The sequence below is a fragment of the Ranitomeya variabilis genome, chromosome 7 (assembly GCF_051348905.1).
Source record: "Ranitomeya variabilis isolate aRanVar5 chromosome 7, aRanVar5.hap1, whole genome shotgun sequence".
In the NCBI taxonomy this organism is placed as follows: Eukaryota; Metazoa; Chordata; class Amphibia; order Anura; family Dendrobatidae; genus Ranitomeya; species Ranitomeya variabilis.
In genome coordinates, this window is record NC_135238.1 from 24,789,977 (window position 1) to 24,803,526 (window position 13,550).

Below are 13,550 nucleotides of genomic sequence, written 5' to 3' on the forward strand. Positions count from 1 at the left end.
TGTTTGCTTTAAAAGGGGTATTCCCATCTCCAAGATCCTATCTCAGTACGTAGCAAGTGTAATAATAATAATATTATTAGCGAATACCTCCAATTAGGAATGTAGTATAGTTTTTCTGATTCGCTATGCCTCTCATCATGTGCAGGCATTGCATGTCCTTAAGTATCCATGGTTTCAACCACTGATGTAGTGACAGTTAGGTATCCATGGTTACCACTAGCAACTACCTAACTGTCACTACATCAGTGGTGGAAACCATGGATACCTAAGGTCCTTCAATGGCTGCACGTGAGGAAAGAAACTATACATTTCTGATTGGAGGTATTTGCTAATATTCTTATTATACCTACTACATATTGGGACAGGATCTTGGAGATGGGAATACCCCTTTAACTCTGATGCGCAACTGCCAAGTACTTTGTCTTTAATCTCATTTGTAACTGCCCAGCTCTGGGCCTCAGTATTTGAGAAGGGGGTGTAACTGCCTAGCTCTGGGCCCCTGTATTTGGGAGGGGGGTTTAAGCCTCAGTATTTGGGAGTGGCGTAACTGCCCAGCTCTGGGCCTCAGTATTTGGGAGTGGTATAACTGCCCAGCTCTGGGCCTCAGTATTTGGGAGTGGTATAACTGCCCAGCTCTGGGCCTCAGTATTTGAGAAGCGGGTGTAACTGCCAAGCATTGAGGCCTCAGTATTTGGGAGTGGTATAACTGCCCAGCTCTCGGCCTCAGTGTTTGGGAGTGGTGTAACTGTCTCGCTCTGGGCCTCAGTATTTGAGAAGGGGGTGTATCTGCCAAGAATTGAGGCCTGAGTAATTAGGAGTGGCGTAACTGCCAAGGTCTGGGCCTCAGTATTTGAGAAGGGGGTGTAACTGCCAAGAATTGAGGCCTCAGTAATTAGGAGTGCCGTAACTGCCTCAGGAGGCCTCAGTATTTGGGAGTGGTGTAACTGCCAAGCTCTGGACCTCAGTATTTGAGAAGGGGGTGAAACTGCCTAGCTATGCGGATCAGTATTTGGGAGTGGTGTAACTGTCTCGCTCTGGGCCTCAGTATTTGAGAAGGGGGTGTATCTGCCAAGAATTGAGGCCTGAGTAATTAGGAGTGGCGTAACTGCCAAGGTCTGGGCCTCAGTATTTGAGAAGGGGGTGTAACTGCCTAGCTCTGGGCCGCTGTATTTGGGAGGGGGGTTTAAGCCTCAGTATTTGGGAGTGGCGTAACTGCCAAGCTCTGGGCCTCAGTAATTGAGAAGGGGGTGTAACTGCCAAGAATTGAGGCCTCAGTAATTAGGAGTGGCGTGACTGCCAAGCTCTGGGCTGAGAAGGGGGTGTAACTGCCAAGCATTGAGGCCTCAGTATTTGGGAGTGGTGTAACTGCCCAGCTCTGGGCCTCAGTATTTGGGAGTGGTGTAACTGTCTCGCTCTGGGCCTCAGTATTTGAGAAGGGGGTGTATCTGCGAAGAATTGAGGCCTGAGTAATTAGGAGTGGCGTAACTGCCAAGGTCTGGGCCTCAGTATTTGAGAAGGGGGTGTAACTGCCAAGAATTGAGGCCTCAGTAATTAGGAGTGCCGTAACTGCCTCAGGAGGCCTCAGTATTTGGGAGTGGTGTAACTGCCAAGCTCTGGACCTCAGTATTTGAGAAGGGGGTGAAACTGCCTAGCTATGCGGATCAGTATTTGAGAAGGGGGTGTAACTGCCTAGCTATGCGGACCAGTATTTGAGAAGGGGGTGTAACTGCCTAGCTCTGGGCCTCAGTATTTGAGAAGGGGGTGTAACTGCCTAGCTATGTGGATCAGTATTTGAGAAGGGTGTAACTGCCAAGCTCTGTGCCCTAACTTTGATGTGTAACAGCCAAGTTTTGCGCCTCAATACTTGCACCTACCAAGATGGTGCCGTTGTGCTGTAACCGCTATGATAGTTGTCTCAGCAGTAAAAGTTGAATCTAGCTCTTGAGTCACTTCACCATCCATGGGGCAAAGAGTTAAAGGAGCAGTCTAGTGAAAACAAGTTCTGTGGGACCTGGTTCGACTGGCAGAACAGGGAACTTAGATCTTCCTTTGAGTGAAGCAGAAGCATGCATGCCCATAGAGAATGAATAGAGCAGTGATTGAATGCCTGACCTTCCAAGCCATTGTAAACGGATAAAAATTCCCAGTGAAGGGACACCTACCGATCAGCAAGCTATCACCTATCTTTTGAGATCGGTGACAACTTGTTTTTCACTGGACGACCCCTTTAAGTGTCATATGCCATATAGACAGAGCAGACCTGGGGAGAATAAAAGGAAGGTTTAGTCAAAATTCAGGATATGCTGGAAGTGGAAGCAACGTAACAGCTGAAGGGCTACAAGGTTTCCTCAAATCATTGTCAATATCGACTCCAAGGACGAGTGCAGCGCCACTTTTATAACCAGGTTGTGTCTGGTATTGCAGCCTAGTCCAGTGCAGTTGATGCCAGATACAGAAAATGGGCTAAAAAAACCCCAAACCTGTCCCCAAAAATTCTTGACCTGTAACGATATGTGTATAATTCCTGAAGTTAACTTTTCTTTGTTCGGTTTCCTAAACTTTAAGTTCCGTTTTTTTTTTAATAGAATTATAGCCGGATTCCTTCTTCTGAGTGATCTTATTTATATGGCGTCTTAAGACCTGTACAATCGTACGGCGCTGTATAAATAATTCCTAAGGCCTGACTAAAGCATCGATTTAGCTCCGTCGGCCAAATTCCTTCCACGGTGCTTGTTTGTCAGCAAGTTCTAGTTAAACCCCGCTGTATACAGCGCCGTCATTTAAAGGCGAAGTCAATTAAATTAAGAGGCATTTCTGGCCGTTTCCAATAATAGCACTACACCTATGATCAAGCTGTGTGTGCAGCTTTGTTACATTTACTTGCAATACCACGCACAACCTGTAGTCAAAAGGGGCGCTGTTCCTAAAATAAACCAGCCATGTTATTTATTTTTTTAAATACCTTATCCTTATATCTATTTTTTACTAACCATGTCCAGTTAAAGTAATGCTGCCCATAGCATTTCACTGGGTGCCGTGGGCAAAAGAGCACATTTTCAAGACACAGGAAGAATATAGTTTATCCCTTTTTTTTAATATATTTATATGTGTCACAAACAACTCGACCCAAGTGAATTGCACCCAATAAGTTGAACCCGTTCATTCCTTTGGGTACTCGGCACACTCATTGCAATTATAATCACTGTATGAACCTGCTGGCATGCCAGGCTGGCAGTCAGTCCCATGGGTGATCGACAAAAAAAAAAAAAAAAATCAATATTTTTGTCCTCTGAACAAATTTGGAACACTGTTGATGGCCAAAAAAATGAATGCAAAGCCATCTAGACAACATGTCCTCCCTACAGGACATTAAACCTGACTACAGCATCATTAGGTTATAATATTATATACCAGTCCTCCGGTATCAGTGCAGGCGGCGGTGCAAGTACACCCCCTGCTGGTGAGATGTGGATTGATATTATGCTAAAAAGCCACAATAATGCAACTCCGACACGTTTTTTTTGGGGGGGGGGTTTAGTTTTTACTGTATTTATTATACAGTAAAAATGGCCTAGAAAGATGATATTCCAGGTCAGTACAATTATGGTGATGCCAAAAAATATTGGAAATGTGTTAAAGGCGATAGGGACTTTTTAATTTTTCTTATGGGTCTCAACAACCTGCCTGTCCTGCGCCGATCTCTGCCGGCACAGAGCAGTCATGGAAGTGCCGGCGATTCTGCAACTTCCAGTGATGTCACATTAACTGAGCAGCGTCATCTTTTTCCACTCTGCTCTGTCGAGGGGCATTACGGTCGATGTCTTGCTGATTGACAGCCGGCTCCCCACTGCCTAACTGCGGGGAGCTAGCTGTCAATCAGCATGACATTTGCAGTGATGGTCTGTCGACAGAGCAAACTGGACGAGACTTATTGATGTGAAATCAAATGAAGCAGCAAAGTTGCAGGTAGGCACGGCCCGTGACTGCTGTAGACTGGCTGAGATCAGCGCTGGGAAGAACAGGCAGGTAGTTAAGCCCCGTAAGAAAAAAAAATTGTCCTGGAAAACACCCAAAAAAAAAAAATTAGTTTGTTGCCTTTTTCTAAGACCCTTAACTTTTTATTTTCCGTCGATGGAGCTAGAGTAAGAGCAATTTTGGCGTTTTTTTTTTTTTTTTTTTTTTTCAACCCATAAGAGAAAGCAAAAAATTCTAAAGGTAAATGGTCATATATTGAACGTTTCTCAAACTCAAGGTTACCATTTTATTTTTTTTTTGTTTTACATAAAAAAGGTGGGACGCAAACTTTTATATGCTTTTTAAAAAATATTTTAAAACTTTTTTTAAAAAAATTATTTTTACCATTTGCTTTATTTTTCTAGCTGCGTTCTCTCATGGTACCCCACGATTCCGTTGTGGGGGGAAACGAATGGCGCCCCACTTAAATGGCACTGTCGGAGATGGACAGTGGCATTTCGGTCATTAAACAGAGGCGATCGAAGATCTGTACAGTCTATGAAACAACTCCATTATCACCTTCCCCAAGATGTAATATTACGTCCTGCAGAGTGGAGTTAAAAAATGTAAATACCGGGTACCCTGCAGCAAATCCTAAAACTGTGAGAAGCATTCTGTTTGTTTAGGTTTTTATTCACTGACAGCAAGCAGAAATCTTAAGATGTATATTTGAAAATAGCCTTCCGGCCTGACAACCGCTGTATTGTATAGATGATATTGTCTAGGTTTTAGTGTCCCTTTAACTTGGGGCTCTCTACATTTGCGGTTCAGAGAGTACTAAAAAGTTATCTTGTAGTTTTGGAAATCGTACCTGACTGGGATCATTTTAATATTTACGATCCCATTATCTGATATATTTTAGCCGTTAACAAATTCAGAGTGACCTGGATGATCCAGTTTTACAAGATCTGATGAAAACCACTAAGAATTTTCAGACGGCCATGAAAGAATTATTTTCTTTAAAACAAAAATAATCACCTAAGTTAAAAAAAGACACGTCATTTACTTTAAAAAAATCTCTGAATATCTTGTAAAAAATCCCTGCACTCCCGATTATGATGCTATTTTTTTTCGTTTTGAGCTGCGCCGCTCCATTGCAGAGATATTCCCATTTGTTGTTTTTGGAGGGCAGTATGTGACATCTCTGCTTGTAGTGCAACTGTGCATTTCTCAGAGTCTTCTCTGGGTGGAGTTTGCTCTCACCCCTCCTCCCTACCAGACTCCTCCAATCATATCTATCAAACTCAGATGCTGCTGAGCTGTGATTGGCTGTGTTTGGGAGGGAGGGGGTGAAAGCACATGCCTCCCTAGAGAAGACTCTGTAGAAACCCCCAGTTGCACTACAAAACAGAGAATTCACACACTGTGCTTCAAAAGTAACAAATGTGAATACTCTGCAATGGAGCAACGCAGCAGAAAATGGAAAAGAGCAGAATAATCAGAGGAGCTCAGGGATTGTTACAATGTAATTAACCAAATTTTTCTTTATGAGTGACATGTCCTCTGTAATATATGGGGTGACAGATGGGTGCCATAAAGGACCCTCATCTACTGGCCAGAATGGAGAACTGCTATACCTAAGGTTCCACGCTCTGGAGAACCCAATGCATCGCTTCATTATTTGATTTCAATGGCAACTGCTTCCCTGTGGTGGCGTTGCAGGGAAAATCAGGGTAATATGCAAACCATCGGGGGAGGGTGGGATATTTGGTCTTTCTTGCATTAATTCTGTCTGTACTGCCCTGCTGTACACTAGAGAACCAGCTAGGCACATCATCGCTTTTTTAAAGAGCCTTTGCAAAGTTTATGTCCTTAAAACTAGGCCCACTTTATGCTCATTTGGATGAAACATCCATTTTTAAAGGGAATCTGTCACCCCCCTCAGGCGTTTGTAACTAAAAGAGCCACCTTGTGCAGCAGTAATGCTTCATTCTGACAAGGTGGCTCTTTTAGTTATGCTCCCTGCAGACGCTGAAATAAACGCTTATAGAACGTGCCCCCTCATACCGTGAAATCATCCCGGGGCGGGTCTTTCCCCCCCCTAATCAGACGCAGCACAGCCACCGTCTCTTGCTTTATTAGCGTACCCGGTGCCTGAGCTGTATTTTTTCCGGGGATGCGCAGTTGCGCTGCCCTTTGAACTTACAGCGCAGGCGCCAGGGACGCTAATGAAGCAAGAGGAGGCGGCACCTGGCGTGCAAAGTCCCGGAGTGATGGCTGTGCTGCGTCTGATTAGGGGGGAAAGACCCACCCCGGAACGATTTCACGGTATGAGTGGGCACATTTTATAAGCGTTTATTTCAGCGTGTGCAGGGAGCATAACTAAAACAGCCACCTTATCAGAATGCAGCATTAGTGCTGCTCAAGGTGGCTCTTTTAGTTACAAATGCATGAGGAGGGTGACAGGCTCCCTTTAAATCCATTTTGAGCTTTATAATACCCTTTAAAGTTGTGAAATATGGAAAAAAAAAAGTGATTTTTGTGTACTCACCGTAAAACCGTTTTCTCCGAGCCATTCATTGAGGGACACAGACCATGGGTGTATGCTGCTGCCACTAGGAGGCTGACACTAAATGATACAAAGAAAGTTAGCTCCTCCTCTGCAGTATACACCCTCCTGCTGGCTCTCAGCTAACCAGTTCAGTGCAAAAGCAGTAGGAGATCAATAACAATATATGAGCGTATAGCATGTTAAATTATAAAACAAGCCCAAGCTAATAATAGGGTGGGAGCTGTGTCCCCCAATGAATGGCTTGGAGAAAAGTATTTTACGGTGAGTACACAAAAATCCCTATTTCTCCTACACCTCATTGGGGGATGTCCCAAAGCAGTCCCTGGGTGGGGACAACATCAGATCAGGCCCTGTATAACCGCTACTTACAAATGCGACACCGCGGCCTGCAGAGTCCGCCTGCCCAGACTCACATCTGTGGAAGTCTGGGAATTAGTGTGCTTCAAGAATGCATGCGGACTGGATGACCTCGCGAGCTTTCAGGAGTGCTGTGCCGACACCTGGTGCCTAGAATCCAAGAAACCTTGATAGGGAGATAGGCTGACATCTAACACGGAACAACTCCTGGATGGTGTAACAAATCCACCAAGCTAACATGGCCGATGAAACGGCGAAACCCTTCCTGTAACCGTCAGGAAGCCGTCCTCTTACAGTGAGGTAGCCCAAATCAAGTGTCCAACCTTCGGAAGGACACCGTCCTCGAGAAGTACCTACTGAGAGCACTCACCACGTTCAGAATATGGTGATTCCATTCCGTTATGTGGACTGGTGCAGAAAGAGATGAGGGAAGAACGATGCCCTCATAACTGTGGAAATACAATACAACCTTGGTAAGAAGGGATGGCCTGAGGGCAACTTTGCCTTGATGGTAATAAGGGAAAAAGGTCTGAAAGAACAGAGCGGCTAGCTCCAAAGACTTGTCAGGATGAGGAGATCGCAGAGAAAAAAAAGAGGCGACCTTCCCTGATAGTAGAGTCTGTTCGGATCAAAAGGAGTCTACTGTAAGACTCCCAGGATCATTAAGGTCCCAAAGATCTAACGGTATGCGATAGGGAAGAACCACATGTGAAGACTCCCTGTGTCGTTGCAATAAGACGGAAAAATACTAGTTCCGCAAACGAGAAAAACCTGACATGGTCAGTGCGGATCTCCCAGGATCACTGGGGCCCTTCCTGCTTCCGAAAAGATTTCGGAAGTAGTGGAAGAGGGGTGAAGGAAACGGATACCATGGAAGGACCAGAGCATACACTGCAATGGCTTTTGGGCTTGGAGGCCGAACCATGAACTTATAGTACATTTGCGTTCTGTCTGTATGCCATTTGACCTACATCTGGAGTGCTCCAGAGAAGACAGATCTGATGGAAGACTTCCGGCTGAAGATCCCATTCACATGAGGCGGGACCCTGACGCCGTCCGCCACCCAGAGTTCTACTCCTGAGATGTGTAGTGCCGAGATCACCAATGATAGATCGTGGCCCAACAGAGAATGTGAAGTAACTCGGCCATAACGCCTGACCGTGGGTGTGCTAGATTGACGTATGGGACAGACATAGGATTGTCCGATTGAAACGGATTGGGTGACCCGCTAGAAGGCAGAGGACGTGCCATAGAACTAGCCGTACCATTCGGATCCCCAGAACAATGATCAAGAGAAGAGGACTGGCATCGGTAGTCACCAATAACCATTGAACCGGGAGAAAGAATCTCCCCTGGATGAGGAAGGAGCTCAGAGACTACCCTCTGAAAGCCTGATTGACCTGCAGAAAATGAGAGGAGCGAAGGAAAACGCTTCCATTGTCGGCACCAATTTTCCTCAGAACCCTCCTAGCAAATCGAATAGAATGAGGGGATGAGTGAACAAGTGCTCAAGCTCCCTGTCGAAGGGCCACGGCCTTGTCTCAAGGGAGAATCACCAACCTTCTGGAAGATTCCAGGATCATCCTCAAAAAAGGATATCTGCTGGGCTGGAAATGAGGGAAAAACTTGTCTAAGTTTAGCTGCCAGCCCAGGAGAGAGAGGGTATAGCAAGAGATATATATGACTCAGCGCATAGCTGGAAGAGAGGCTAGAAAGTCGTCCAGATAGGGCAGGATGATCACGCCTCTAGGGTGCAAGAGGAACGCGACGGCCACTTTAACCCCTGCGAACACTCTGGGTTCGGTAGCAAGGCCAAAGGACAAGGTCGTGATTTGGAAATGCTGTTCGTGAAAGGGAATGCAAAGGAATTTTTGAAGAGGGGAAAACACAGGAATGTGAAGGTAAGCATCCTGAATGTCAGTGGATGCCAGAAACTCCACCCTTTTTCCGTTGAAGTAATGGCTGAGCGGAGGAACTCCATCCGAAGGGGGACCTTGTCAAGCTTGGTAGAAGTTTGAGGTTCAGGGTCGGTCTTACTTTTCGGTCCCCATTTTGGAACCAATATACCTTAGATGTAGACTGTCCTGGACAACTGATCCACTGCTGGTTGAGCCTATAGGAAATCAAAATAGTTAAGGTCTCTGACCAAGAGACCATTGCTCTAGCAACCCATGCGGCAGCTAAGGAAGGGTAGAGCGCTGAACTGGAGGCCGCAAGACGGAACTAACTAGATATGCTGACAGTCCGTTGTATTTTTAATTGATGACCCATCGGGTAGAGATACTGGTAGCTGGTAGGTATACCACAGGAGATTCTACCCGGCCAAGTGGCAGAATGCGTGGATGCATGCAGAAGGTTAGGAAAAACTGTCTTTTTATCGCCGCTCTCTTTTGACGGTGCGGAGATAAAATGATGAACCCTCGATCCACCATCATCTTAACAGGGAAGTGGAGAGGGATCGTCCCCCTTCTTGCATCATCTGCTAAATAGTGGAGATGCAGAGGGTGTGTTTGGACGCCAAAAAGGGAACCTCTGTACATCCACAGAGTTAATGTGCCTGGGTGGACAGGGCTGGTTGTCCGGCGTTAGGCCTGGCTGTAGAAGATACATGGAGGCGACACTCCATGTGCTCGTCAATCGATGATGTGGGAGATCGGTGCCCTTTAAAAGTACCTGTCGCCCTTAAGAATCAGACGAAGCATAGCATCTCACGTCTTAGGTGGGTATACATGGAGTGGACACCCCGCGTGTTTGCATATTGGCTGAAAAAAAGGATACTGCGCTTGCAGAGGTTTCTGTCCAGTGGATCGCTTATCCGGACGCTCCCTGTCCGGGTGAATGGCAAATGCTCTGTGAGGGAGTTTAGTTTCCGCATGAGGGACACTGCGTGATCTGGAGTAGAGCCGAAGTCCTCGTCAATCTACAGAGATTAGTTGATGATATAAATAGGCGAATCCATCCTTTTCTGAAGTTCTGGTGAGTCCAGAACCAAGGCAATATCCGATCCATATTCAGAGACTTGTTCTCAGCAAATCATTGATGAGGCATCAGGAAATGAAACTTCCGTTTTCTAGGCGCTTGTACGTTTCTAGACGCCTGTATGTTTCTAGAAAACTTGCGGCTCCTGCTAGCATGAAGGAAAGGGACATCTATATTGGTCCTGCGAGCACTCCGAGCCACAAAGGGTTCATGGAGGGATTCAATTTCTTGTCAGAGAAACCATCTGTAGCGGCAGTGACGAAGCCCACTCAGGGAACTAGGTACTCTGGGATACGCGGAGGGCTCCTGAGCTCATATAGGGTGACCGGCTTTGGACTGGTTACGTGCCTTTAAGACCAGGGAATACTGGTCATGTGCCCTTAAGACCAGGGAATGCTGGTCATGCGCCCTTAAGGCCAGGGAATGCTGGTCATGCGCCCTTAAGACCAGGGAATGCTGGTCATGTGCCCTTAAGACCAGGGAATGCTGGTCATGCGCCCTTAAGACCAGGGAATGCTGGTCATGCGCCCTTAAGACCAGGGAATGCTGGTCATGCGCCCTTAAGACCAGGGAATGCTGGTCATGCGCCCTTAAGACCAGGGAATGCTGGTCATGCGCCCTTAAGACCAGGGAATGCTGGTCATGCGCCCTTAAAGGGCCACTGTCACCCCCTCCAGCCGTTATAAACTAAAAGAGCCACCTTGTGCAGCAGTAATGCTGCAGTCTAACAAGGTGGCTCTTTTAGTTTTTGATTAAGTTATTACCTCAATAAAGCGTTTTAAAAATTGGCCACAAAGACCAGATATTGTACCGGGAGGCGGTCCGAATCGTCCTCTATGAATCTTCCAACTGCCGTCACTCTTCTCTTCAGGGGCGATGGTCGCCGCCCCCTTCGCGCTGTTGCTTCTTAAATCCGGCGCCTGCGCTGTGCGTGCCTGCCTGGGGCAGGCGCAGTCTTCATTGTCAGTCACAGCTCAGACACAGGGTGCCTGACTGCGCCTGTGCGGGCAGTGCGGCCGCCCTGTTACTGAATCCCCCGCCCCGCACTGTGTTATTCATTATGCACAGTGCGGGGCTGGCATTCCTGGGCATGCTCACTGCGCTGTTCAGGCGCTCCCCCATCTCGGACGCTCTCCCATCTCTGACGCTCCCCCTGCTCCCCCGCCTTCCGGCATAGTTATTTGCCCCTGCCCCAGGCAGGCACGCACAGTGCAGGCGCCGGATTTAAGAAGCAACAGCGCGAAGGGGGCGGCGACCATCGCCCCTGAAGAGAAGAGTGACGGCAGTTGGGAGCTTCATAGAGGACGATTCGGACCGCCTCCCGGTACAATATCTGGTCTTTGTGGCCAATTTTTAAAACGCTTTATTGAGGTAATAACTTAATCAAAAACTAAAAGAGCCACCTTGTTAGACTGCAGCATTACTGCTGCACAAGGTGGCTCTTTTAGTTTATAACGGCTGGAGGGGGGTGACAGTGGCCCTTTAAGACCAGGGAATACTGGTCATGTGCCCTTAAGACCAGGAAATATTGGTTATGCGCCCCTAAGAAAAGGTAATACTGGTCCTGTGCCTTTAAGACCAGGGAATACTGGTCCTGTACCTTTATGCAGTACTTCCTTACTCGGTTGCAGAGTCCTTGTGCCCCTTTAATGCAAAACCATCGCCCGTGTGTGTGTGCTGGCAGGGTGGACCAAGATGGCCACCGGGAGTTGCAGAGGTGGTAAAGTCTCGCAGAGAGCGAGAGGCGCCAATTTGGTGGGTGGAGCCTCGTGACTTCCATGAATAGGCCCAAGTTGGGGCCTAAATTTCTGCAGCCGGCGGGAGCAATACCAGCATTGCCGAGGGAAGCGATCGCTCCTGTGCCAGGGAAGAAGCGCCAGAAAAGGTGGGCGGAGCCGCCTTAGCGCGCCATAGTGCAGGCGCAGCTTCCGGGATGCGGCCTACGCATCGGCTGAAGCCGGGGGCTACATTTTTGCAGCCGGCTGGAGCATTACCTCAGGGAGGTGGACCACAGGGAAGCTGAGGCTGCCTGTCAGCATGTGAATATCCCACTGCAGAGGCCCATCGCTGAGATGCTGACTGGATCCACTCACCATCGGTGCGCGTCCCGGCATGGAGCTGCCACGATGACTGGATTTCAGTGCCGAGGAAAGCACACAGTCTACTGCTCTGCTGCAGCGATAGTGGTGTAAACCTCAATACACCATCCCTTTGTTAGGGAGGTGTAGAGGAACCGTCCGCCTCCTTGTGTCATCCGGAGTGGGGGCTGCTCGGACGCCATAGAGAGGGGCCTCTGTACATCCAAGGAGTTCAGCCCCCGGGTGGATAGGGCCAGTTGTCCTGCATTAGGCCTGGTTCCAGGAGAGGATATATGGAGGCGACACTCCATGTGGTCGCCTGCTGCTGGTGTGGGGAGATCGGGACCGTGAAGGAACCGTCGCCCCTGAAGTGAGCTCAGGCTTCCCACGTCGCAAGAGAGGGTACGGGGAGGAATTCTCCACGTTCACGCCTGTTGATGATTAGGGGGAGATTGGAACCTTGAAAGGATCAGTCGCCCCCTTCATTCTGATAATTAAAAAAATACAAATTTACAGAAAAGTAAAAAGATAAATAAAAACATTGGGGCCTGAACCAGACCTAAGTGCCTCCTACAGACACTAAGCAAGAACTGGTTCACAGAGAGCCAGCAGGAGGGTGTGTACTGCGGGGGAGGAGCCGAGAGCCAGCAGGAGGGTGTATACTGCGGGGGAGGAGCCGAGAGCCAGCAGGAGGGTGTATACTGCGGGGGAGGAGCCGAGAGCCAGCAGGAGGGTGTATACTGCAGGGGAGGAGCTGAGAGCCAGCAGGAGGGTGTACACTGCAGGGGAGGAGCTGAGAGCCAGCAGGAGGGTGTATACTGCGGGGGAGGAGCCGAGAGCCAGCAGGAAGGTGTATACTGCGGGGGAGGAGCTGAGAGCCAGCAGGAGGGTGTATACTGCGGGGGAGGAGCCGAGAGCCAGCAGGAGGGTGTATACTGCGGGGGAGGAGCCGAGAGCCAGCAGGAGGGTGTATACTGCGGGGGAGGAGCCGAGAGCCAGCAGGAGGGTGTATACTGCAGGGGAGGAGCCGAGAGCCAGCAGGAGGGTGTATACTGCAGGGGAGGAGCTGGGAGCCAGCAGGAGGGTGTATACTGCAGGGGAGGAGCCGAGAGCCAGCAGGAGGGTGTATACTGCAGGGGAGGAGCCGAGAGCCAGCAGGAGGGTGTATACTGCAGGGGAGGAGCTGAGAGCCAGCAGGAGGGTGTATACTGCAGCCTGGGAGGAGCGGAGAGCCAGCAGGAGGGTGTACACTGCAGGGGAGGAGCTGAGAGCCAGCAGGAGGGTGTACACTGCAGGGGGAGGAGAGACCTTTCTGTGTATCACTTAGTGTCAGCCTCCTAGTGGCAGCAGCATACACCACGGTCTGTCCCCCCCAATGAGGCGTAGGAGAAAAACAACAGCCCTTGGGGGTCATTTTTTGTTCTTAAATGCATGTATTTTGGGCTACAATAATCCTTTGCAAGTAGATTTCATTAAAAAATGTTGCAGCGTTTGCTTTCAAAAGCCTCTGTGTTGCAATTTCTATTGCAAGCTGCAGAATGAGTTAACTGAGAAACCATCAGTGAGCTCCTTCTAACTTCTGTCTTTTACCTATGGAAATTCAGCTGTTT

The 13,550-nt window shown here is 48.4% G+C and overlaps 1 long non-coding RNA gene across 1 annotated transcript in view; it reads left to right on the forward strand.

Annotated features, from left to right (window-relative positions):
• Window positions 1-258: 258 nt before the first annotated feature.
• The window catches only part of LOC143785588 (uncharacterized), an 82,822-nt gene continuing 69,530 nt past the window's right edge, over window positions 259-13,550 (forward strand). Inside the window, exon 1 of the long non-coding RNA XR_013218023.1 lies at window positions 259-321. This is a non-coding gene — a long non-coding RNA (uncharacterized LOC143785588). The remainder of the gene's footprint in view (window positions 322-13,550) is intronic.